Source organism: Acanthochromis polyacanthus, chromosome 20 (assembly GCF_021347895.1).
Source record: "Acanthochromis polyacanthus isolate Apoly-LR-REF ecotype Palm Island chromosome 20, KAUST_Apoly_ChrSc, whole genome shotgun sequence".
NCBI classification, from domain to species: Eukaryota; Metazoa; Chordata; class Actinopteri; family Pomacentridae; genus Acanthochromis; species Acanthochromis polyacanthus.
This window is the reverse complement of record NC_067132.1, coordinates 14,522,812-14,550,477: the sequence shown is the minus strand read 5'-3', so window position 1 is coordinate 14,550,477 and position 27,666 is coordinate 14,522,812. Positions and strand designations below refer to the sequence as shown.

Genomic DNA, 27,666 nt, shown 5'->3' with positions numbered 1-27,666 from the left:
CACTCCTCAACAGGCTCTGTCACTAGCTCTCCATTTCCCACCACTCCGTCTTCACACCCCACCTCCCTCATCTTTTTTTTTAACTGTTTACCATCTCCCGCGAATCCTCCTCTCTTCTCCCACCTGCGTCCTTAACCCCCGTTGTCTCCGTGTTTCTTTCATCTTCCCTTTGCCCCTTTTATTTCTTTATTTCATCTCTTTGCATCGTTCTTTGTTTTTCTCACAGTAAAGACGGAAGAGATGGAGGGGAGGATAATGGAGCGGAGGGAGAGGAGGAGGGCAGTGGGCTGACAGAGGGAGTCCCATCTGCGGCGAGCTCATTAGAAGATGGGAGGAGAGACGGCGGCAGAGACCCACTAGAAGCATCCACACAGCCTCGTCTCTCTGTCTGTGTCTCTCTCACACATATTGCTGCCTCGCTGGACTCAGTCCAACACTGACACATCGCTGCCTCCCCTCTCTCCTCCTCTCTCCCTGTCTTCTTCCTGCTGTGCTCCTCAAAGTCCTGCTCTCATTAATCACTATAATATACAATACACAGCAATTGGTGAATGGTTTTACCTTTTACCACCTTCCAGCACTATGAGGCTATATATTTTTACTACATGTGGCATCAGTGGAAATCGAGCCATAAATCTAAAGCATCGTTAACAGTGGACAACTTTTCTTCCTCTCTTTCTTTTACAGTGAAACAAAAAGAAGTGTGTGCTACATTACTGATAGGAGAAGGAAATGCTCATGGACACTGGATGCCAACCTGCTGCCTGAGCTTCACACAGCTTCTGTACGTGAAGCCATTTAGTGATTTAATAAATGATTGAGGATACTTTAAATTTTAACATTTGTTTCCCAAAGTGAATACACTGGAAAACATGTAAGTTGGTCCAACTGGACACACAAGCTCCACTGTTGTCACATTTATACTGATTAGTTTAACAAAATTTTATGAGTTTTGAAATGGTAAAACTAGATAACTGAACTCGAGAATGCATGTTACCATTAAGGTAATAGCGACAGACTTGCTTCGTGTTTTACAGTTTTTTGAATTTTAAAGAGTGTGTTTTTCTATAAAAATGATAAACTTAACTGCAGCATTTCACATAAGAGTAAGAAGAAGACAGATTAGATGCACCCATTGACTTTTACAAATTATAAATATACAAGGATAGAGACTGAATTGCATACTTTGTCGTGGTTAGAACTGAATTTTATGATTATAATAACAACCATGACACATTTAACATTCAATACGACACACAAAGTTAGCATAATTATTGTTTTAGTCAACCTAGAAGCAAGTCAAGTCTCTAGCAATACATTCTAAGAAATCTGCTAATTTACTAGTTTCGCTACAAATAAACCTAATTAGTTTAGTGAACTAGTATCTTGGGTTCATTTATTCAACTCCTTGTGTCAAATCTAAAAGGATCAAGTTAGATGAACGCATGATAATAGGTTATCAAGCTGACATTTTAAACTAAGCTCACTTTAAATCAACAAAATTTATATTTGTACATTACTAAGCTAAACATTATGAGCTGATTTTGCAAAATTCATATGATGTTTTACGGTGCACAAGAACCAACTTCATGCAGTCTTTGTGCATTCACTTTATTCATTAAATTATACCCTGCCATATGGAGCCACTGAAATGTAAAGTGGCAAAGTGCAGATGTAAATAGGCAGATTATGCCAGCTGCATGGTCTGGTGTAGGCTACAGTAATGTTATGACACTGTCCACTCCGTTCACCTCTAAACTACAAATAATTTCCCCTATTTATTCCGGTTTTAATGTGAAGGTCAGCAGATGGCGAGGATACATTAATAGTGCAGGGAAGCATGAAAAAAGGAGGTCATGTCATATCAGGAGAACGCCTGGCTATACTACCTTAAAAGGTTATTTGTGCAGCATTTCAAGTACTCTTCCCATAGCGGCCATTGATTTGTTAGGCTGTGTGTTTAGCAGTGTTTTTTTCCCTCAACTAATCCCCCAATAGGAAGTTTTGTCATTGCTTTACAGTGTCTAACTGACATGCTTTGAGCTGTGAGGGATTCAACGCCCTCCTCAAGGACACCCAAGTGATATAAATGGGGCCTTGAACTTGGACCTCTTTGGTTGAAAAATGTGTTCCAATGATGACCACAACATGCAATCATTTGTCTAGTGGATCTCAACTGGAATGATGAGAAAAACCACTTGAGTCGTGTTCAGCTAGGTCTAAAGACCAACAGTGAAAAAGGATGTTTTATGCTCACATAAACATAATTTACACGCATCAAGATCAGCTGGTTATACCAAGCATCAGCCTCCCCATTGGAGCAGTGCAGGGCAGCAGCAAATTACTTATTTAGTTACAAATTACAGCAATGCGATTATTTTTCCTGTAACGATTTATGACATTTTACAAATTATAAATATCAGATAGGCTGCTTGTAAAATCACTATCTTGTTTTTTTTTTTTAATCAAATACAGATGTGATATGTTTCAAGCTGTTACACATTTAGTGAAATAAACATTACACTCTTGAAGAAATTTCTTGCCAGTTGACAGTTTTCTCCAAAAAGCTGCTGGATTAAATGTTGTTAGAGGCAGACTCATAGACCAGCATCGTCAGAGACAAAAATATACTATAATATATTCTTAGAGCAAGCTGCTTTTGCATTTCATTCTCACCGTTATTACTAATACAGAAGAAATAATATTTTCATGACTGATTTATATGGTCAAACTTCAGCATAGTAGATACAATACTACATGAACATAGAGAAGGGTGACAAATTAAAGGAAAAACCCTTGATCTCTATGGAAAGACGTCTCTGTAATACTGTGGGGGCTGTTATGCCGGCATGGTTTGGCTCTACTTGTCCCTTTAGAGGGAGGAATCACTGCAAATCAATACAAAGCTGTTCTAAAGCATCACCTTTGTCCTATGATGAAACATTTCTATTCTGATGGGAGTTGTCTCTTCCAAGATGACAATGCCCCTCTCCATAGAGTATGAGGGGTCACTGAACGGTTTGATGAGTAAGAAAATGATGTCAATCATATGCTGCGTGTGGTTCACAGTCACCAGATTTCAACCCATTTCTACACTTATGGGAGATCTTAGACCGAAGTCAATCAAATGGATCATCAAATGAAGGAATAATGTTTGGAAGAAATCTGTTCCATCCCTGCAGTACATTTCGAGCAAATTTTAGAATCATTGTCAGGCAGCACCAAAGTTGTGTTTGTCCAACACCTTACCAGATAACTTCATGCTGTTTTTCCTTTCCTTTCATTTGTCACCTGTCTAAATAGCTATCAAATAGCGCTGCTGAATGCACCGTACCGGAACCTTGAGGGACACAGGAGTGATATTAAAAATTTAATGACGTGGAACATGTATGAGATCTTGTAACAATTCCATTGTAATGGCAACATTGTAAAACTGCCCATTAAGACAGACATCAGTGTTTCTTATGTTACTAAAGGAGCTCATAAGCATCCAAGCACCAACATGAGCATCAAGTTAACTGATTGACGAGCACATTATGGCTGCCAATTAGCACCTACCCTACTCCCATGAATATGCAATCGATGCAATCGGCAAGTGTGGGTCAGCAATCAGCTAGTTGCCTGAGGCTGTTTGGCATTGCTTTCAAGTAAACATATAGAAGAAAACATGAACATATAGCAGATGACAGGGCATCAAAATGGTAAATCAAAGCATTTGTTTTTTTTCTCCGTTTTCATTTGTCTTCATGTTTTACAGTTGTCTCTTGTTTGTTTTTAGCCTTATCAGTGTAGAAATTAGAAGCACATAGACATAAATACGGATATTTCTCCATTAAAGGCCTGTTGTGTTCAAGGAGAAAAGGTCAGAAAAGGGGCTTAATGTCAGATCACCAATAACAAGGCTCTGGACTTGTATTACACCTCAAAAAGGTGCCAAAATTGCCGTCACGCTTCATAACTCATCAGGAAGAAAGCCCTTTGTGTATTTTCAAGTCTTTTAATCCAATATTCAGTTTCTTAAAAACAAATGAAAGCAGGTTGCTATTGAGGAGATCTATACTTCTGACTAGTTTCAGGGACCTTTCTAAATCAAATAACATTGTAGTGGTGATTTGGAGTGTATCGTTTGTCTGTTCTAAAATTATTATACACTGTGGTACTATGGAAAACAGCTCGTTTTCTGCCTTTAATGCAGAGGTCAAAGGACAGTTTCAGTAGTAGAAAAGACCTGGACCTGATATGGAGTCACCGTCTTGCTCTATGTACTACAGGAGTAGGACAGTCTCAGCGCTCACAACGCTGTTTCACTGCACATAATGTCACACAAATCATGAGAATTTCTGAAACAAGTTTTAAAAAAATGTAAATTCTCATCCCTTTCAAAGGTCTGTGTTTTAAATTTTACGACTTGCATAAAATTTTACTATGTGTGAAGTCAACAGATTTGCCGTTAATTTCTTACCGCCTCTCCTAATGTCCGTCTTCGTTCCTTTCATGTGTGAAGAATTAGAATCAGGTACACTGTGTTTGCAAAAAATAACTGATGTGATGTACAATAAGCTGCTTGGTGCACCTGGTGTATTCCTATCCTGTCACACATGAATGACAAATTCTGACAGTCGCAGAATAACATTTGATCCGTTAACCTGTGAATGTGCTGCACCACAACCAACCTGCACTTTCTAATGATAAAAAGAAATCTAATTTATAACAGTTGCAGCATTTTCAAATCCTCCCTGACCCTGCTCTGCCACGGGGAGGATAGCTATAATTCAAACTCTTCCCTTCACATCAGCACTACTCTTCGTGTAAGGCAACTCCGGGCCAGCTCATCCTGGCAGCTTGTTGGACTGTCGTCAGCACTCCATCCTGTGGATGCCTGCCAGTAGCCCCTCCGTCCGATCAATAGGCACCGGCGGCTAGCTTTCCCCCTCTGCTCTCTCTCTCCCTGTCTTCTGCCTCTCTCAGCGACCACAGTATAAAGACTGTTCTGTTCTGCCAGCGCAGCAAGGCATTAGGCCTGCGCTGCTGTGTGAATTAGCTTAATCTGTGTCCGCGATGAAGGACAAGGCTTTTCATGCCCACTGGAGACATTCACTGGACATAAAAGAAGCTAATCTTTGGGAAACTTAGAGAGAGGATGGAGTGTGTGTGTGTGTGTGTGTGTGTGTGTGTGTGTGTGTGTGTGTGTGTGTGTGTGTGTGTGTGTGTGCGTGTGCGTGTGCGTGTGTGTGTGTGTGTGAAGGAGGAGATTGCACAAGTATTTGAGACAGTTCCCACAGTGATAGGTCTTTTGTAACGCTGCTTATCCTTAAACAATAAAAAAAAAATCTACAGACATTCTTAGAGATGTGTGGCTCATGGGCAAAAAGAGTGTTATACCGTCATGTCTTTAAGTACTGGAAAAGTGGATAAAGCGCTGGCTGAAACAGACTGAGCGGCTGTTGTATGTGCAGGACATGGGAGAGAGAAAAAAAAATCATCTGTCCCTATATCCCTCATCCAGAGGTCAGTTTACGGGGAATTAGAGGGGGGTTGTATTCTCCCAGTCACACAGCTGCTTACTTGACACAGACGAGGCAGCCTCACCTGCAAATCTCAACCCAAAGTTTTGTAGTTTTGAAGCAACACAGACTAAAAAAAACAAGGGGTTTCATGTAACACGGCACAGCACCCCTTCACTCTTTGTACATCTGTTCCTCAGCTGTCCATCAAACACCTGCCCAAGAGCTGACATGCAGCAGGATGAATATGTACCCACAGCATGCCTAACAGCAGCCCCGTCCTCCTCCTCCTCTGCTCCACATCATCTTCTGGATAAATTGCATGCCCTTGACAAACTGCCAGCGCCCAATCCCCCTCCTGCAAACGTCTATTGATCAAAGCACAAGCATGGCTCTGAGAAAGCTATGGGGTCTTACCCATGCTGTTATCCTTGTATCACCTTTCATGATCCAGAAACTTACAGACAAGGGGCAGCTCCATATAACCTGATGGGTGTCAGCAGTCAATGAGACTTACAAGCCATATACTCTACTGTAATACCTCAGACACAGAATTTGGCCCAGTATTTGACTAAATCATATACTATTACTGATGTCCAGATGTTTAATATAACAACTTGAGTCTTGATTGTAAATGTGGTTTGAAAAAATATATATGGGAGTGCGACTTCTCTATCTTTTGTTTACAAGGTGCCTTTTGCACCTTTACAGCACTTTTACGCACAACCAATAGTGAATTTAGGTCAGTAGTCAGCTGGAGCAAAATATCAGTTGTGTATTGGGTGATCTGAGCACAGTAGGACGCTTGTTTCTGACAGGAGCTCCACAGCAAGCTTGTTATCAAAAGCAGGGCATCATGTTTAAACCAGCAGTTTTCCAAAGCCACGCACCATGAACGATCCAGAAGTCATGATCAAATTTCCTGCACAACCGACTGAAAACACTGGCGTTTGTGGTCCTGATACCTTCTCCCTCTCTGCCCGATCATATTAAGTCGAGCCCATCAGTGAAAATAACGCGATGACTTACCGAAATGAGATCCCGGCCACTGTTAGGCTTCTCCTCGTTTCCCTACTGTCCCTGGTCCGCCCCTCTTTCAAGTCAATCCGCAGTGTGCTCAGATCAGATCAGAAACGGAGCTGTGCGCCTTTTCGCTGCGTCCTGCGTCCAGAGTTGCCGGGGATGGATCGACCATTTGCCGGGATGCTGGGGCGGGGGTGCGAGGCTGAGGCATCCGCAGGGAGGAGGAGAGAGATGTGGGAGAGACGGGTGAGAAAGAGGAAGAAGCGAGGCGCTTGGTACGAAAGCAAGAAAAGAAAGGGAGAAAGAAGGAGAGAGAGAGAGGAGAGCAGCAAAGCACTGCAGCGACAGGGAGGCAGCACCGCCGGAGAGGAGGCAGACAGCAGCTCTCCGTCTCGCTCTCGCACTCGCTCACGCACGCGCACCCTGGCCGAATCATAGGAGGATATGGCGCGCCATCTTCAGGTGCTGCGTGGTAGGAGGAGGTTGGGAGTAGTTTGAAGCATTTAGCGTCTCCCATATGTGCATGTACACATTGCGTTGCTTTTTAACCACGGGGGAGTCAGTTTACCTGCGCAGGTAACGTGCTAGCAAACTGTGCCTCAGGTTTCCCAGTGAGGCACACATTTCTCAGCCTAACAGAGGCTGAGGTTCACTGCTGTGTCTTAAACATGTGTGCATGTCATTTACCTGCCTTGGCAATCCCTTGCAACCCTCCTCCACTAAATTTTTTCCCAGACCTACCCAGAGTATGACCCACTTCCCTGCCCTGCCCAGCCTCTAAACCAACCCTTCATTGCCAAATCCAAGTCCTAAAATTCACCTGAGATGTGATCTTGACAAGAACAATCGCCACCATCACCACCGCCTCCACCTACACTGTTTCACACCCCCATCCCCCAGCCCCCTCGTGCACACATACAAACTCCATGGCAACCAGATCCCTTTGGGGTTATGATGATGATAATATCACCTGACCTGCACTCCATCATCCCTCTCACGTTCACCTTTCACGTAAACAGTTTTCTAAGGCCCTGAATTGCTGAGTGTTTCAAAAATAAGTGGCTGTACCATGTGCTCCACACAGTCACTTTTGCTGTATTAAAAAAGGATAACGACTGAACCCTTTATTCTTACTTTACTGTATTTTCTGGATCTCTACGCACATGTATCATAACTGCACCATAAATAAGCCATGTAACTATTTTAAATTATCCAATATGATAATAATGATAGTACTTCAACTACGCTGGTCCGATAAAGCACTCGTACGTCTTTTGAACATTTTCCCCCTCTTTTCAGCACACACCGTGAATAGTATAATAATAATAGTAATAATAATAATAATAATAATAATTAAAAACAATAATAAAAGCCACACCGCAAAGTTTTCAGATACATGTTGTTCAATTGCTTGAAAGGTTTTCCAAGAAAGTCTCTCTTATTGTACGAACTCAAGCAGTAAGTAAGTCTGTCACGCTAGTCTCAGTTGATAGACGGGTCTAAATGCGTTAGCTCGCAACGGCAACGGGTCAGGGGTCAGATTTAAAGTTCCATCTCTACTGGTAGGATTGGAGTTTCTACTGGTAGAGAATCCAATCGCAAACTCTACTGGTAGAGACTCCAATCGCAATCTCTACTGGTAGAAACTTCAACTCTACCAAATCGCAGTAGCTACCCTGACATATATATATGTGTGTGTATATATATATATATGTATAGCATTTTACCAAATATTATTTTAGTCAGATTTTCAAAGCTACATTTTCTAAACGTTTTTTTAACATTTTTTTTACTGTGTTAGTGTACTTTTGATATGACAGACGATATAAGAACAAAGTTATAGCGGAAATCACTCACACTGTCACCAAATTACTATGATTTCTGATAACCTTTATGCAAACATTTGAATAAATCTAGTCGATTCCAAGAGTAAAAATGAATGTAAAAAATGCTATCTCATGTCTCTCAGGTCAAACTGATAGTTAAAACTTTCCATACAGGTAACTGGTTTGAGATTGGTCCCATTTTAACACATTTTAGTTGTTTTCTGTAAGTACAGCTCATTTGTGAATCGGACTTTCAAGGGTGGATGAACTAGTGAGCTGTTGACTATTTTGCCAAAGATCATTGATTCCTTTCTCTTTTTTTTGCTTTTTTGCTTTTTTGCTTTTTTGCAACAGTACTTTATCTTTGCCAACATCTAGTCCATCTTGTCTGAGGGTGATGTGTGCAACATACTACTTCCTCCATCTGCTCCAGAATTGCTCTGTCAGTTACGGCACCCTGCTCCACCTTCTACTGATTTATACATAGCATAAATCTCAAAAAGAATTTTGTTTTGGACAGTTACACTTACATTGGTGTGCTTGACACACTGCAAACATATAGTAGGGCAATATATAACGTATTTAGTGAAAGAGCAGCGCTTGCCTTTACATTACTTACATTACTACTAACGAGAGCCCCTTGAGCAAGACACAGCAAACCCTCAGCTATGTGAATGACCAGAATATAACACTGTGCTGTTTCTGTACTGTGTGCAAGAATGAGCTGATACTGTTCCAAACTGTGTCAGTGGTCAGAAATCAAGATTCTAATTAATTATCACAATTCATCTACATTTCAAGAGGTTTTGCATTCCACTTTCGCTACCTGTTTGCATCATTTTCCTTTTTGCTATTTTTTTCTGCATTATAATGTCATATGGAAATGTTTGTGTTGTTTCAATGTATAGCCAAAACAGACATCATTTTATTTGAGCGCTCCAGCATCCCATCCTGTAGTAGTGTTAGGTCCAAAAAGGAATTTAAAAGATAAGTACTAAAATCTCACACATATTCGCAATGATTTCAGTTTATGCTTGTGCATATTTCTGCCTGCTGTTTACCAGTCTGTTTATAGACTGGACACTGTTTTTTGCAAGCTTGATAAAAGTCAGAGAAAATTAAACACTAGAGTGAGGTCTATTTTATTTTGGTGTTTTGTAGTTTTATTTTTGTTAGTTTCCCCTATTATCACAGTGATTCACTGTTTTTTTCAGTCTCCACTCTGTCATTTCTGCTACTTTCTGTACATGTGATGTATGGAGAGGTGTGTGCACACATGCACGTTTGAAGAATTACCACTAGATGGTGGCAATTAGCTGAGATATGTTTTGTTACTCAAAGTTGAAGGGCTTCCAGATGTAGGGAAGTTTGCATTATCCTTCAGCATTTTAAAAAAAAATCAAACACACTTTGTCATTATAAACACAAATTTTACAGGAGATGCCTGTGCGTTCTCAGTTACAATACATTTTCCTCTCAGTGTCAAGTTGGGAATTGAAGATGCTATTGTAATACATCTCTGATAGATGAAGTTTTTCTTGAATGTGTATGTAGTGTATGCACAGTTGTGAGTGTAAATGCACTGAAGCTTTGAAGCCTGGTTTGGGAAAGGGTTTGTAAGAAGCCTTCATAAATATTAGTTCCATGCTGTAATAAATGAAGCAGTTTTGAAACAGTCACTTGGGATGTTTATGTAAAGCATTATATAATTTCTTTCACTTTGGCCTGCCAAATTGCACAGTCATATCACTGGCATGCCTGTGGTAATCTCTGTTTTTCAAGCATGAATAAGTCCACTTGTTAATGGGCGAAGGGCGGTTTGGTTCCTGTGTTTATGGGATATGTATTTCCCATAACATTTTGGAAAAGCAGACTCATTCCACACTTATTCCCAAACACACTCACACCCACAAAGCGAAACTTGTATGCAGTGCTACATGCCATTAACCAATGGGTTTGTGAAAACAGACAAAACAACAGCATGGTATATTACTGACTTTTATTTACTCAAAAGTGCAGCAAAAGACAATGTTACAGTGCCTGATGGAGGAAAACAAAGTCATACTTCAGAGATGGCTGCTTTTTAGTCACAGCTCATAGACTGGCAGGTTTTTATCAAACAGACTGTGAGGTATAAAAATGTTTTATACAGCTGAAACAAGGCAGCATGTGTTACTACTTACTTACCTTGACAGAGAACTGAAAACACACAGTCTGAGGGAAAAAATACTCCTCACTGAAGGTTGTGTAAAGACAGATAAAGTCCTTGTGACCTTAACTGTTACAATTGCAAACTGGAATGTGTTCTGTGTTGTCAACTCTGTATGTACTCCAGCCAAAAGGTGTTTCATACTTGCCTCTGTGTATAAAGGAGCAGTAGACTGAGAGAAGCTGCTCATCTCTGTAATAACCTTTGTTGCTGTAAGACTGAGCCTGGTATGTGCATTCTGTTATAATCTAGATCTTATTACTCTGAACTGATCTCTTAAGAGAATTTTTCTTACATATCTTGGGGGCTCATCTGTAATCCCAGTATCCTTGTGTCTTCCCAGCCAGACGTGGACTTCTCCTGAGAAAAGACCCCAAACACAGCTTCCTCAAGAAATTGGTTTTGGATTGTAAGGCCAGGATATCAGGTTGGTGGGGAAGACAGGGGTGCTGGAATGAACAGACTGGTATGAGAAAGATCAGTATTTGACTTTGAATTAACGTGTCACTGAGGAAACTATAATATACTTTAAGTGGTGTTCTGAGAACCTACATTTTGAAACAAAAAACTGAAATAAATTAGATAATTAACCTTAAAAATACATATATAATATGGTTGCTGTTGTAGTTAGTGGAGTGAATCATCCTTATTTAAGAGGTGATGTGGAATAAATTGTAAAGATACAGATTTAGACAACATAGTTAAGGTGGAAGTGTTAACTGCAAGTGGATGATTGTGCAAATCTGGTAGTTCAAATTAAAAAGTACTTTGGTAATAATAAGAGGAAATTAAAGAGAGAAAAAGAAGGAAGAAAGAGAGAGGAAAGTGACAGAGGAGACAAAACTGACAGAAAGGTTAATAATATTCTTTCTCTCAAGCATTCTGAAGATGATATAGTTAAAGCAGGTTGACCGTGATAAAGGCTGTTGCCAGACGATAATGATCCTGTTGGTTCTCCACCTCCCCTCGCTTACTTGGCTGTCCTGGCTGCTCTGTCGGACTCCACTCAGATTCCCTCCACAGCTTTCTGCCCTGCACTCACCAGCACAACTAATGCCCTGATGTCCATTCTACAGTCATTGTCACTTGTAGGGTGGAGCACGTCAGGTAAAATTTATAATCCATTTCACCTTCTAGGAGAAGAATTTCAAGCTCCAGTGATAGAGATACTAAATCTCAGAGCTGGTGAACAAAATCAGCAGCTGACAGTCTCGGTATATAGAGCCCATATGAACAGCTGTCTTTTTAGATGGCCTCATGTCACCCTATTCTGCATATGTAAAGAAACACTGTGTTGGGAAAAGGACGAAGCCTTCACAAGACATCAAAGACGATGCTGTCCATAGAGAAAGGGCAATCACACGAGGTGAAAAAGAAGCCTCAAAATCCAAAAAGCAGTATATTTATGTGTGGTGAATCGAATACTGATGTGTTTTTTCGAGGCCATGGACGGAGTGGAGGAGAGATAAAGGTTATTATGCCTCTGACTGTCCTCCCCTCCACATACAAGATCAAACAGGGGCCATAGGTGGAGGACCACAGCCATGACTAACCACACACTGATACACACTTGCACATCTTCAGCAACACTAGATGTACAAAATGAGACAGAGATTACAGAGCTGTGAGGAATTTTACATTTTGATGTTAGATTACAATCCTTTCATTACAACTTGATTTATTGGCACTCCAGTTATGTTCCTTGTGACTCCGGTGCACACAGAACTCTCCAGACAAGTCTAGACTGTCCAAAAGTTGTTCACATGTCACATGAGAAGGTTTCCGTAAGATAAACTACAGGAAATGTTGTGCAGGAGAAACTCACACACCCGGTGATTATACTCGATCGTTCACATGAATTTGACTGACATGATGCAGTTTCCAGACTTGGACTTGGCATGATACAGATGCAGGAGGGCTTAAGGTAACTTGATAATAATTATCATGCATGAAACATGTGTCCCACAACAACCCTGTTAGCACAACCTTTTAGCGGGCAGAAGAAGAAGAAAACAGTGAATCACATGAAACCCTGGAATTAACATTATCAAACAGTTTTCCAAAAGAATGGGTAGAGCAAAGCTATATCCTCTCTTCTATTTTTCATATTTTCATAACATTGCAGCCTTGATTGAACGTCTCACTCTGCATAACGCAACACTGTTATGCACGTTATCAGGACAAGACAAATTCTTTTTATTTTCTCAACTCTTTTCCATCAGTAACTTGTCCTCTTGGTCAGCAGTAACAGCTAGCTAAATATCTCGCTTCTACTCCTGAGAAAAAGCTAACATTAGCATGGATTAGCAACCCTGTTACTGTGACGAGAGTAGGGTTAGCAAACACCAAATAAAAGATGGAATTAAACATTTTACCACTGAGGTGTAAGCTGAGGCAGTCAAGCCTTTGATAGTTTATTACCTATTATTGATGAATATGGAGCAGAAAACTGCAGAAGAGAAGGTTCATTTTTCAAAAATTTTGAAATCCACATGTCTTTCAACTCTGGACTGACCCATATCTTCGACATCAGGGCCCACATCTGTTATACCATTCATATGACCACACCAAAGAAGTTACACTTCCTCATGCGGATGTCCAGAACCTAAAGGATACGTGCTGCACAATGTAGGACAAACAAAAGGTTACCCCACCTTCAGAGAAAACACTGTGCTTGTGCTATGGCAGACTCTGGGCTACGGATCTCCCCTGACAATAAACCTGTCTTACAGAAATCCATGGTCCCACATGTCTCAACAGAGGATGGTAGCCGTGATACAAAGGGTAATCACAACCTATGGACTTACTAGTTATTCAAAAAATAAAAGAAAACATGTCTAACTTGTTAAATTGGTATGGGGTGCAGTTTGTACCTGGGCCCTGTGGAAGCATGCCCATATGTGATTCAATCATATGCAGCACATAAATATTTGTGTAAATGTGGCAATTTTGTATCCTACATTGCCCGTCAAATGATCAGGTACCTGTGGTATAACAACACTTGTGCAATCTTTTCTGCTAATGAACATGAGCAGGCATCCAAAAAACCTCAATGTGCTCAATGTCGCTGGTCCCTAACTGATGGCAACAGTGATCCCATTGCCCAGATAGGTCTGATACCAGGTGTGCCAGCTCCATGGGTTTCAACTCTATTATCTATCCCTGTTGTTCAATCAATATGAATGTGGACTTGATCTCGGTTTGTTACACTCGGTGGCCCTCACTCAGAAGGAGCTTGCAGCAAACACCGGGGTGACATTACAGGTCCAAGCTGGAGTTGACTTCCTGATGGCTGAAGCAGAAGGCTCATGCTCCATCACTGATGGTCAGTGTTGCTCTGTCACTTCATCCTATTTTGGGGATGGACAGCAGCTGAGTCAAGTCCTGCAGAAGATAAAAAAAAAAACATTCAGACATGACGCACAAGGCCGCAGGAGTAAATACTGACGATATAAATTGGTTCAACAGTATGTTCTCCAACTGGAAAGGACTGTTACTGACGATTAGAGAGGGACTCGTGCTTATGCTGTTGATTTCAATGTGCTGCGGTTGTTGCATTTTTCCTATTGCTCGACTATTCTTGTAAATATGATTCCTATACGTTTACATACTGGAATCTATTTGCTTCACCGTGTTCCACAGAATCATGCTAGTGGTGAGCTCCAAGAATATACAGAATTGCTAAAGAGGCCTGATCCTAAGGACACCATTCACGATACGGACTCTGTATATTATGATCTAAAAGACTTGTACCAACAGCATGGAGCAGTGTTGAGAATGATTCTTTCATTGAAAACAGAAAGAAATGATGACTTGGTGATGTCAAACATATCAGTGCTGAAGAAGTCATGTTACAGTACAATATTCATACATAACTGTGTTTTTCTTTATGTTTGTCTGTAGGATAAACATGGAGCAAGTGATGGAAAAACACTGCTCACTGTTGTGTAGACACCGATAAAGTCATTGTGACCTTGTCTGGTGCAGGTGCAGATTGCAACAGACAATCTGCACACTGTCAGCAAGTGAGATAGGAGTGTGTTTCGCAGGCAGCTCCTCGGGATGTTCCATGCTTACCTTTATCAATAAAGGAGCAGTACACAGTACAGCTGCTATTCTCCTTAATAGACTTTGTTGCTGTGAGATTGAGCCCAGAGTGTGCAGTCTGATATAATAAAATATTGATCGTATTACTATGAATGTGTAGAATTTTTCTTACATAGTCATCGCCAGCGGTGGAGCCAGACAATTTTTATAGGAGTGATCAGGCTGGGATCATTACTTATGATGGGGTGGCATGAAGTCTCATTAGTTTCTTTGTTTTCATTTTTTACCGCAAAATACTTATAGGCCAAACAGTCACTCCAAAAGATCATTTCACTTAAGACATTTATTGCTCCAGAGTCCTTGATGACGGTCACACTTTGTCCATTCAGATTTTGTTGTTTTTCCAGATACACTGTTTTGCCGGCTATACTCATTTTTGAGACAATACAAAATCTTTGAATTGCTACAAAATCAGAGTAAATGTGAATTGTATATTGTTGAATGTCAGGTGGTTACACTGTGGACATGCATCTTTATGGGAGCAACAGTCAAACAGATCTAGAAAAAAGTTTTGTCAAAGAAACAGCAGTTGTATGAGTATGTGCATAGCCCTCATATTGTTTTGTGTGGTGGCCACCTCAGACAGGCCTCCCCTCCACTCCAACTGTGGTCAGTGTTGAATTATAACAGTAAATTGTACAACTTTTGGCTTCATTTTCTTAAACTAAGCTTTGACTCGACTTATAAATAAAGAAGAGAAAAGGTAAAATCTGGCATCAGGGATACTGTATGTGTCCAGTGACTCCTCTGAGTGGCATTAGAGCACACAGATCACTCCTAATCCCTCCAATCAGGGATTAGAAGAATGGAGATCACAGGTGGATACTGGGAAGGTAAACAGAGATTTTTTTTTTTTAATGTTTAACAAAACATAGAGCTGAAGTCAAAACAGCGAAGAAGCAAAAGCACCAGCAGCATCAGACGACATGTGGGGCACACATGAGCTACAGGGCGGTGGTTTAAATCGGAAACATTCAGACTCCTGCCAGAGATTGATTGTGCAAAGCCACAAGTTTTGTTCCAGATTTCTTTCACAGCCATTGCATTATTTCATGACCATGAAGAACCAAACTGCAACAAAGATGCCAGTGGATATTTTTAAAGTACGTCAGGGTAAGAGATATATGATACAGAGGGTCAACTGAGGACAATGTAATGCTGCACCTGACTGGTGGACATCTCATTGCAAAACTACAGACAGCTTTTAACCACCTCCTGTCCTCTGGGGAAAGTTTTCATCAGATTTTAGAACTGAACTGCAGAGGTTTCCTCTTATCTGATGTTGGCTGATGAATTAGTGAATTCATCCCAAAGGTGATGGACATGTCTTCAGTAGACCTGGCTTCATCCATAAGAAGACTGTCATGATGAAAGCTGCTGCCAAATCAAAGGTGAAAGTACAGTAATGCCTGAAAATTTCATTTTATGCTGCATTCCTCCCTATTCTTTCTAGTGTATAGGTTTAGATATGTAGAAGGAACAGTACATTCAAGAGTCTACAGTAATCTGTGAATATTGACATATATAGGGTGATCATACGTCCTCTTTTGCCCGGACATGTCCTCTTTTGAGAGGCTGTCCGGCCTGTCCGGCCGGCGTTTATAAAGTCCTTCAAATGTCCGGGTTTTTGATCTTACCTAGCTTGAGGAGCGTCACAGACCAGTGTATTTATCATTCACGTTGAATGGTTCCTTTGGAAACACGCTCTGAGAGGCGGAGTTTGAGCCGAACCCCAGAACGTGTATTAATCATTCACAAAGCAGTACAGAGGCGCTCCACACTCACTCACTCCTCGCAGGCTGACAGGCAGATAGGCACACTGCGAGAGAACACTCGAACCGAAAGAAAATGCCGAAACGCAAATGTCATTTCACTGATGAAATGCGAAAAAAGTACCCCTGTTTTCGTCCGGGTCGTGTCAAATGGGAGGCAGAATGTACAGTCTGCAAAGCTGGGACTTATGTCTCTGTAGCTAATAAGAAAAGGAAAAAGAAGGAAAAAAGGACTGTTGACTTGAGGCATTATTTCTATATTTTTTTCATTTGCCATTAGACACATTATTTTGAAGAATGGGCTAACTGAACATTGAAGAATAGGCTACCTATCTTTTTTTCTTTTTGTGCGGCATTATTTCTATTTTTACATAATTGATAATTGGGAAGTTATTTTGAAGAATGGTACTCTACCTCACTTTTCCTAACTAAGGTGTAAGTGTCAGACTTAAGAGAGATGATTATTTCTTATTTTGTTAAACATCTGAATACATGTGTTCCTACACAACTTCAGTCAATAACTACTAAAGACTAGAGCATACCATATTTGTATGTGACTCATTATACTGTTTAGGAGAATTGCTTTAAATTAATAAATATATTATTTATAAAGCTACTGTTTGTGAGTGTTTTGGGCTATTTTTCTATATATCCAGGTAAAGTGTTCTTTTCTGGGGAATTTAGAATATCTGTTTAACTGAGTTTGAAGCACAGAAAGCCCCCTGACCCACAGAAAACCCCTAAAAATTTTGGGGGGGGGACTGAAAATTTTTCTCGCGCGAGCTGGAAGTGTGTCCTCTTTTCAGAGAAACAGAATATGGTCACCCTAGACATACAGTGCCTTGTGAAAGTATTCGGCCCCCTTGAACTTTTCAACCTTTCGCCACATTTCAGGCTTCAAACATAAAGATATAAAATTTTATTTTTTTGTCAAGAATCAACAACAAGTGGGACACAATCGTGAAGTGGAACGAAATTTATTGGATATTTTAAACTTTTTTAACAAATAAAAAAAACTGAAAAGTGGGGTGTGCAATATTATTCGGCCCCCTTGCATTAATACTTTGTAGCGCCACCTTTTGCTGCAATTACAGCTGCAAGTTGCTTGGGGTATGTCTCCATCAGTTTTGCACATGGAGAGACTGAAATTCTTGCCCATTCTTCCTTGCAAAACAGCTCGAGCTCAGTGAGGTTGGATGGAGAGCGTTTGTGAACAGCAGTCTTCAGCTCTGCCCACAGATTCTCCATTGGATTCAGGTCTGGACTTTGACTTGGCCATTCTAACACCTGGATACGTTTATTTGTCAACCATTCCATTGTAGATTTGGCTTTATGTTTTGGATCATTGTCCTGTTGGAAGATAAATCTCCGTCCCAGTCTCAGGTCTTTTGCAGACTCCAACAGGTTTTCTTCCAGAATGGTCCTGTATTTGGCTCCATTCATCTTCCCATCAATTTTAACCATCTTCCCTGTCCCTGCTGAAGAAAAGCAGGCCCAAACCATGAGGCTGCCACCACCATGTTTGACAGTGGGGATGGTGTGTTCAGGGTGATGAGCTGTGTTGCTTTTACGCCAAACATATCGTTTTGCATTGCGGCCAAAAAGTTGGATTTTGGTTTCATCTGACCAGAGCACCTTCTTCCACATGTTTGGTGTGTCTCCCAGGTGGCTTGTGGCAAACTTCAAACGAGACTTTTTATGGATATCTTTGAGAAATGGCTTTCTTCTTGCCACTCTTCCATAAAGGCCAGATTTGTGCAGTGTACGACTGATTGCTGTGTTATGGACAGACTCTCCCACCTCAGCTGTAGATCTCTGCAGTTCATCCAGAGTGATCATGGGCCTCTTGGCTGCATCTCTGATCAGTCTTCTCCTTGTTGGAGGTGAAAGTTTAGAGGGACGGCCGGGTCTTGGTAGATTTGCAGTGGTCTGATACTCCTTCCATTTCAATATGATTGCTTGCACAGTGCTCCTTGAGATGTTTAAAGCTTGGGAAATCTTTTTGTACCCAAATCCAGCTTTAAACTTCTCCACAACAGTATCTGGGACCTGCCTGGTTTGTTCCTTGGTCTTCATGATGCTCTCTGCACTTTAAACAGAACCCTGAGACTATCACAGAGCAGGTGCATTTATACGGAGACTTGATTACACACAGGTGGATTCTATTTATCATCATCAGTCATTTAGGACAACATTGGATCATTCAGAGATCCTCACTGAACTTCTGGAGTGAGTTTGCTGCACTGAAAGTAAAGGGGCCGAATAATATTGCACACCCCACTTTTCAGTTTTTTATTTGTTAAAAAAGTATAAAATATCCAATAAATTTCGTTCCACTTCACGATTGTGTCCCAATTGTTGTTGATTCTTGACAAAAAATTAAAATTTTATATCTTTATGTTTGAAGCCTGAAATGTGGCAAAAGGTTGAAAAGTTCAAGGGGGCCGAATACTTTCGCAAGGCACTATATATACTGTATATAAATGTAATTTCTACTGCCTGGTAATTTGCAACATATTGATCATGAAGGTTAAAATCAAATCCATACGAGTTGTTCTGCTCTTACATGCTGTTCAAGCTTTTGATAGAGAACAACTAGAAGCACGGAAACAAAAGAGATACTCCGTTAACTGGTAGTACGGTTATGCAACTACTTCCCTAAAAATTTGCTTTTTTTTAATTCACACCCCAGACGTTTATCAGACCTTTCCCATTCATAAAATGTGTTGCAACACAGATTACGGGAGATGGTTCCACAAATTAAGAATATTAAGCAACAGTGTGTTCCAGGATGTGCTTTAAAGTCACACCCTTTTGTCTGTCTGTTACTGAAAAACTGCAACACAGCATTTGGGCATGTACACGAAATAAAATCTGATTGCAAGAGCAAAATTGAAGGATTGACTAAATGTCTGGTTTCCTACTTCATCAAACTACTGAGATTGTAGCTGTACTGCTGACCGGAGACAGCAAAATTTCATCAGTTAACGATCACGAGGGAGAGATTTTGTAACTATCTACTACAATGATTCAGAAAACGTTGTGGTCACGAATAGCGGAATTGTTCAACCACCCTCAGAAATAAAGAAATCATAATCGGCATATGATGATTTATAAAACTGTGTGTAACACATCACATAATGTTTACATGATAAGGCCCTATGTGTTATCAGCGTTACACATTTTGTGCAGCTGTAGTATATTTTAAATAAAATAAGCCATATGATAGGATTAAGAATGAAAGGAGATACACCCAAAGCTGTCAAAAGTGAACTGACATTTACAAAAGAAATTAATAAAAAATAATGTAGTTAGAGTTATCCTGCTTGGGATAAAGAATAATGATGCATTAGAGGTTATCTCAGTCTTAAAGTTAATTCACTGGAAATAAGACACCACCTTGAAAATAAATTCCAAAATTATTATTTACTTAAAGATGGCCAATTAATTTTTATGTGCTTCATTTTGTGCTGTATCCATTCATGACAATGAATAAAAGTGTCCATACTTTCCTGTGCCTGACCATGCAGAGGAAAATAAAAGAAGGCAAATTTTTTTAGTGAACGGTTCTAAAGCACAAAGAAAGATTCTGGTTGCAAAATGAATTGCCATATTGGACTTACTCCAGCTAATGAACAAAAAATCTTGGTGTGGTTTGAGGCTCATGTGAGATTTGAGTCTCCAAATCTGCCTTTTATCACCTCAAAAACATCATCAATCACTGAGTGACACAGACACTGATGCATGCGTTTATATCGAGCAGGTTAACACGTTTCTATCTGATCAAACCCAAAATGCTAGAAATCGTCTCCTGCTGATTTAGAACTCTGCTGCCAAAGTGTTTACCGGGACCAGAGGGAGAGAAAACAAAGTCCTCATATTGGTTGCCTGCCAGTTTCTTCCAGTATTGATTTTAATATTCTTTAACTTGTTTTTAAGAGCTCCTTGTGGTCTTGCACTGGCATATATGTCTCAGACGCCTACAGTGTATGAACCAGCGAGGCCCCACAGGTCCTCTGGCACAAGTCTGTCAGTGTTCAACAGTGCACAAGTAAAATCATCATTGAGGCAGCTTTTAGCTTTTAGGGTTGGGAAGAGTCTGGCTGAAGACCTGAGAGCAGTTGGAAGTGTTCAAATCCTTAAATATAACCTTAAAACCCACCTCTTCCTTTCATAGACAGAAATGACTTTACACACTTATTTCATTGTCTTCATGTGATTAAAATGTATTACACTTTATTTAGTTTTTATGATTATGTCTTAATCTATATTAGTAATTATTTTAATGTCATTTACTTCATTTCATTCATTTAGTATATAATATATTTTATTTCAGTTTTGTCTTCTGCTTATATTATTTCACTTAATTTCTATTATTTAGTTTGTATGTTTTCTTTTAATTACTCAGTTTTGTCTTTTTAATCTATTGTAACCAGTTTTTAAATCTAGTTTTTCTATGCTTTACATTTTAATTTATTTTCGCTTCCTAATTGAGTTTTTATTATTTTTGTGTTGTTAATATTTGTTGAAGTGTGTATTATATTTTACTACTGCTTTGTCTCTGTAATTTATTTTATAATCTATCTTCAGCATTTTTTAAATCTAGTTTTTCGTTATTTCATGTTTTTCTCATTTTTTTCCACGTGGTTTTTCAGTGTAGTTATTATTATTTTATTCTTGTGTTTGTCTTTTCATTTGTTCTATCTAGTTTCTAAATTAAGTTTTTTATTATTTTTTATTTTAAAGCCTTTTTAATCTATTTTTTCCTGTTTTTAAACTGGTTTTCATTATTTAATTTATGTTTGTTTTTTGTTCTATTTTAAACAGTTTTTTAAAATGTAGTGTTTCTGTTCACATTTTGATCTATGCTATCTGGTTTCTTTATTTAAATTGTATTATTTCATTTCTACATTGTTTGTATTTGTTGAACTTGGTGTACATTATATTTTACTACTGTTTAATCTCTTTAATATATTTTATAAAATTTTCAAAATCTATCTTTTTGGCATTTTTTTAGTTTTGTCTTTTAAATCTTTTTTCATGTAGTTTTTTAAACTAAATTTAATTTAATTTAATTAAAATGTAGCTTTATTATGTTATTCCTTTGTTTGGTTTTTCAGTATATTTTAAGCTAGTTTTCAATCAAATGTTTCAATGCATTTTGGTTAATTTTACTTAAGTTATTTATTTAGTTTTTAGTATTTCTATTTTATTTGTATGTACCACCCTTTAAATATATTTATCTAGTTTCTTAACCAACTTATTTTCATTTCATGCTTTGTCTTTTAACCGACTTTATCTAGTTTTTTAATCTACTTTCCCTTCACTCCATTACGCTCTGCACTTGTTCCATCTTATTATCGGTGGCTCAGTCATCTGTAAAGCACTTTGAACTGCACAAACCTGCGTGAAAGGTGTTACATAAGTCCAGCTTGATTGATTGATTGAAAAACAAATGTGACAGAGGGACCACAGTGACGCATGAGCTATCTCATACAAGTTAATACTGCAATGACGTGAAGTAAAACCAGTGACTGAATGGTTAGTAGAACAAAACACACACTTCATGGCCAACATGTTATACCAAGTACAAATGCTTTGTAGTGGTGTATACACTGAAATACAGAAAATTACAATTAAAACCAAAATGAACTGACAATTATGACAAACGTGGAAATATAAAAGAAATTTCATCAGTTGCTGAACGTCCTCTAACCTGCTCCTTTAAACAATTGACACTTTTCTGTTCTAAAGCCTCCATTTCCACAGAAACTTTCCTGACAACACTGGAAAACTAGTTTGACATCAACAGCTGCCATCAACACCACTGGTATCTTTTCATCTGGCTTTAGGAACAACAACACCAGGTCCGACTTTTAGAATAACATTTTCTATTTCAAGCTTTTTCCAGCACATTTGCTCTGCTTAAAACGGCAGTCATTTCTTATTTTTCGCCATTGTTGTGGGTTAATTTCTTTAACTATTCTTAAATCCACATAGTTCACAGAAATATTGACACACCTATGTCATTTCCAGTAAGCACCTGAGTCAAGTATTACAGTCTATCTGATATGCAGAACCAGTGCAGTGAACAATACAGCACGAAGGACAACGAAGAAATGCTTGGCAACATTCCTCTCGGCACATAGCAAACCTGACGCGTCTCGAATGTCACAGTGGCCACGCCAAACATTAATGATCATTTGCAGGGCTTAGAACACCTGCACAGTGTTCCACCTCAACACTGCAGATGCATCCATCGAAAGTAACAAATAGTAACAGCAATAAAATGTGAACAAAGGAGTAATTCTGCACAAGCACAATTAACTAAAGCCCAACAAAAGGAAAGAAACAGTGACAGTTTACACACCTTTAGTTTTTCGGTGTCACTACATCGCACACATAGCTTGAAAGTGACTCACAACACACCAGGAAACAAGACCAATCTTGCTTTGGAACATCATCTGTGTGTCTGATTGCTGTCTCAATTACCCTGGTCACGTTTTGAGTCTCACGATGCAACGCTTTCTGGCAACACTGTCACAATCTGATGGATGTGTTTAATTACTGTCACACACACACACACACACACACACACACACACACACACACACACACACACACACACACACACACACACACACACACACACACACACTTTACTACTTTTGTTCATTAAAAAGCCAGCAGAACCCCCATCAGAAGCTGATCAAAACGCTGAGCTGCATCACTTTCACCAAATACAGACATGAAGTGTTACTGTGCTAGCCATTTTTTAGATATCCCTACATGCATCCTCCAAACGTCTCAAACGACATTAGCTTTCTGTAAAAGTCAGTGCTGCAAAAACAGAGCAAAGAGGGCTGAATGAATGCAGATGGACTGCACCGTGAAGAGTTTCATCATGGTTTGCTGTATACATTTTTTGTTTGTTTGGCAGCTATTCAGAGCAAGTAGGGCATGTGATTTCACAGCTGGCAGGTTACAGGGACACCCTTTAATCTGTGTGCATCATTAAAAAGGAAAACATCTTATATCTGATTGCAATCAAAGGAGAAGACAAAACACTATATCCCCTCTAAATTTAAATTAGTCCTGCATTAAAACTGTATGTCTGTGGTGACTGCGCTATGAACCTCGCTGGCTCGGCTTACTTCCTGCTTGGAATCGTAGATAATATCTCAGGTGGATAACACACTGGAGTGCAAGAGCCGGAACATTTTTTATATTATTTAGTTCGATCAAAACTGCACAATTTAAATGAGCTGTTGGTGAAAGGTTGAGATTTGAGACACTGAAATCAACTGCAAAGTTTTTCATTTTATCTACATCAGTAGGGGCAAATCATCAGTCATGTCCCATTCAGATTTCTAATTGCTTGCTGAATTTGATCTCGTACTGTAAAGGCTGTGAATGGCCTCACTCCGCAATGAATAGCAGATCTATTGATGAGACATTTGTGCTCCCAGACGGAGCCCTCGTGGTTACTCCCAGGTCACCAGTTTCCCATACTTGGGAATTCTCAGTGCACTGACCTCAGACACGCTAAGTCGCTCCCTAAAACATTTCTCTCAGAGAAAGGTTTTGGAATTGTATGACATTTGCTTAAATTTATACAGTTTTATTCACATTTATATGAGGTAATTCATTTTACTGTTTTTTTTATAGTTTCTTTATTCTCATCTTATCAGCCCAGTCTTGTTTATCTTAACTTTTATTACATTTTTATGAAGCACTTTGAAACAATTTTAAGAAAAGTGCTATAGTGTTATTCTTATTCTTCTTACTATCTAATTTAATTTAAATTTATTCTATTTTGTTAACTTACTCTTTATTAACCTGTTATGTTAAGCCTATGTACAAAAATAAGAAGAAGAAGAAACAGACAGACATAGGCTCAATAGAATTTATAAATGGGAATATTAAGATGCGACACTTTGCTCATATAACAATTAAAGCCAGTTTGCTCTTACTGGCACTAAGATGACTTCACCAAATTCTTTATCTGTTCAACTGACCTTTGTCACAGTCACAACGCTGTATAACACACATGATATGACATGCACTCACAATTCATAAGAGCCAAGTTTCAGGAATGTTAGAATTTTTTTTATCTCGCGACATAATTTCAACAAAGTTGGATCTCATGAACATTTTAGTATATTATGATACGTTTTCGACCAGCACCCTGTAGCTTGTTATTAGTGGTTCTCTGATTAATTCAAGACATCGCTGACGGTCCACTGGTCACCGGCTCTAGTCCAGCATAGTTTAAAGACCATATGGACAGCCCGCTTCTATCTGTCCTCTTTGAAACAATTAGAATCAAATTTTCAGGCAGTGGAGCACTCATGAACTCATGAGCCCTGCTTGATCAATTACCATCATGCTCCTGTTTTAATGAGTGCACAAGTGAAGTTGCTACTAAATCCTAATCATGCCAGTAGCCGACATGCCCAGTGTGTTACACAGGCTTACATCACACATTTGTAATTGGTATTTATTGCTTTACCTTGGAGTTGCTAGGTGGACCCTTAAATGGGCCAATAAAGAGCCTGAAATTGTTCCAAAGGACAAATTAAAGACTGCATGTGAGCGGCCTTTTGAGAGAGCATCTCAAGGCTGAAATAATTTATCTAAACAAACATTGTATGTTCATCCCCTGTAATTCTGTCAGGGATACAGGTGCATTTATCACAGAGTATGGCCTCATACTTTAGGATGTGAATGGGCATTTGAAAGGTTCACTTTCACAGAAATGATCAGAAAGGTTACAGTTCTTAGAACATCACGATGCTGGAAACACAAGGGTTACTTATGCTATGCTGTCAACGTGACAGATCGTGTGTTGACTTGTAGCTCAGCAGTTTCCCAATATTCATAAAACATCTAACTTAATCAGCGCAGTAAATTCTGGCACACTGACTCACTGAGTTGAGAAGCAGCTTGAGATATTAGACTGTGAATGAATGAATGAATGAATGAATGAAGGAATGAAGGAATGAATGAATGAAAGGGGAAAAGGTTGAAAAGATGAACTTCTACCAAAGTCTTCAGCACCATAAGATAACTCTGGGTGAAGAAGTGGATGACTAACAAGATATTCCACTCTCAGGGAATGAACAAGGTATTGGATGAGTGACTGCGCCGTCTGTTTGCTTTGAACCAGCAGCCTATAAACGCGAGAGCGGAAGGGACTTGCTCAAATTTAACGCGCAGTCCGCCACCCTGGAACTATGCCCTGCAGCCGCAGTGACATGTGGAAAAATCCTGCTCACCGCATGCTGTTATTCGGAGGGTCAATCCTAACTTGCTCATTCGGTGAGGTTTCACTTTACTGACAGATGTGAGGACGGAAGTCAGGTCACATGCCGTGGTTGCAGAGCTGCATAACGAGAGGACGTGGGAAAGAACTCCTGGAATCAAGGTTGCCAGATCCGCAGGGTTAGTAAGGAGGACGACTGTGTTTTTCCACACACACAAATGTCTGAGCATCTGAGAAAGCAAGTTCAAGGCGCACTCGATGGTGTCCGTTTCCAGCGGTGAACATGAACGAGGAATGACCAATGGTAAGTACACTTTTTTAAAGCGCACCGGATCGGTGCAAAGTGGCCTAAAGCGGGTGACGCACCGACTTTAAATCGCAATTAAACCACCAAATCCGGGCTGAATTAGAGCAGAAGTCAGGTCAGGGTTGCTGCTGGGATAAAACAAAAATGTGCAAAGTGTGCAGTGTGTAACAGCGGTGTGGAGCTCTGTCGAAACTTACTGGGAGCCGAGTACGAGCGCATCCGTCTCCGCGCGTTCTCCGCCGAGCGACTGGTTGGCTGACTGTATGCTGGAGACTTAAAGGGCTTTCCAGGCATAGGGGAATTCCGTGCGAATAACTTCCCATCAGCCAGTCATAAGGAAACTGAAATAGGATTTAGGATTTACGGGAATTCGCTTCTGGGGTTTACAGGAATTGTTGGAGGACTGTTTCAAGTTAAAGTTGGCGTCCTGACGGATTTCCAGGTGATCATTTGGTAGCAGAACCAGTGCAGACAAACAAAATGTAACACAAAAAGCACCTTATTGCAAGTCATGTATTCAAGTCTGCGTAACAGGACAGTGAATAAATATAGTCGCTCTTGACCTTTAGTCCCTTTTAGATTGTGGATGTGGTTTTTTTGTTTGTTTTTTGTTTTGCTAATATATGAGCTCCATTTTTGAACCCTGTTATCGGTGGAGGTGTGTCCATTTCCAATGTCTGATACACTAACCTATAACCATACATGTGTTTTCTCTGTGCATTTTCAAAAATAAATGTAGTGGAATAAATGTGGCACCATTTCCCATTTGAAGCGTAGTGATCTGAGGTGGCAGTGAATGAGAAGCACAGACACAGTCACTCAGGACTGCACTGAAATGCATGCACTGACATACAGTGGCTTTACATGTGGCATTGCAGCATTCCTTGTGATGATCGTTGTGCCTCTGGGAAAGTCTTTATTCTAGTGAAGGTATTTAAACAGCAGTAAACTATTGCTCTGTGGTGATACGTGGACAGTATTTGTGGTGGTCACATGAGAACTGTGTAGAGACAGATATTTAGACTTGTTTGATCATGTGTGGATGTGGAGCACAGGAACAATGCTCTGTGTAGTGTTGTTGGGGTTGCTCCTTCCATGAAACGTGTCACCTGAGGTATTAAAATACTATTTAAGGTTTGGAAATTCTGTTTACACTTTAGGCCTCTATTCTGGATACATAAAATTGATCCAATGTCTGTCTTTAATTGGTAAAGCTTTGACTGGAATTCATTTCTCAAGACTTCTTCGGCATCTTCCTGGATGTGATGCACTGTGGATCACCATGTGGGGGTGGAGGCTACCACAGCTTTTGCAACATCCCAACCTTGGGACTGATGACCCTGTGTGATCCCTCACTCCCAGATTCTTAGCGAAGTTTTGAACTCAGCAAATGAACGTGCGCGTCACTTTTTCTCTGGAGCATAACAGTATTTTATTTAGGATCGGCTGCATGTTTGATACTGAAATCTGTTTAAAAAAAAAAGACAAAATATTTTCTGCTTTTTATCCGTAATCAAATACTTGCCCTACATCCAGTTTCTCAGACAAGTGGATATGTAATACCCAGGAGTAAGTTGACATCCCTGCAAATCATTCACATGAAGTTTAGGGAGAAGAAATAAGGCTAAAGCTAACTAAATGTAAAGAACCCTG

The 27,666-nt window shown here is 39.7% G+C and overlaps 1 protein-coding gene across 3 annotated transcripts in view; it reads right to left on the bottom strand.

Moving 5' to 3' along the window:
• Positions 1-6,919, bottom strand: part of ctnnd2a (catenin (cadherin-associated protein), delta 2a) — a 267,403-nt gene extending 260,484 nt beyond the window's left edge. For 2 of the 3 annotated variants that reach the window (XM_051940357.1, XM_051940356.1), the window contains exon 1: positions 6,534-6,919. The gene's annotated coding sequence lies outside the window, so the exon portion shown is untranslated. The remainder of the gene's footprint in view (positions 1-6,533) is intronic. The other variant, XM_022201208.2, reaches the window with a different exon arrangement.
• Positions 6,920-27,666: the final 20,747 nt, after the last annotated feature.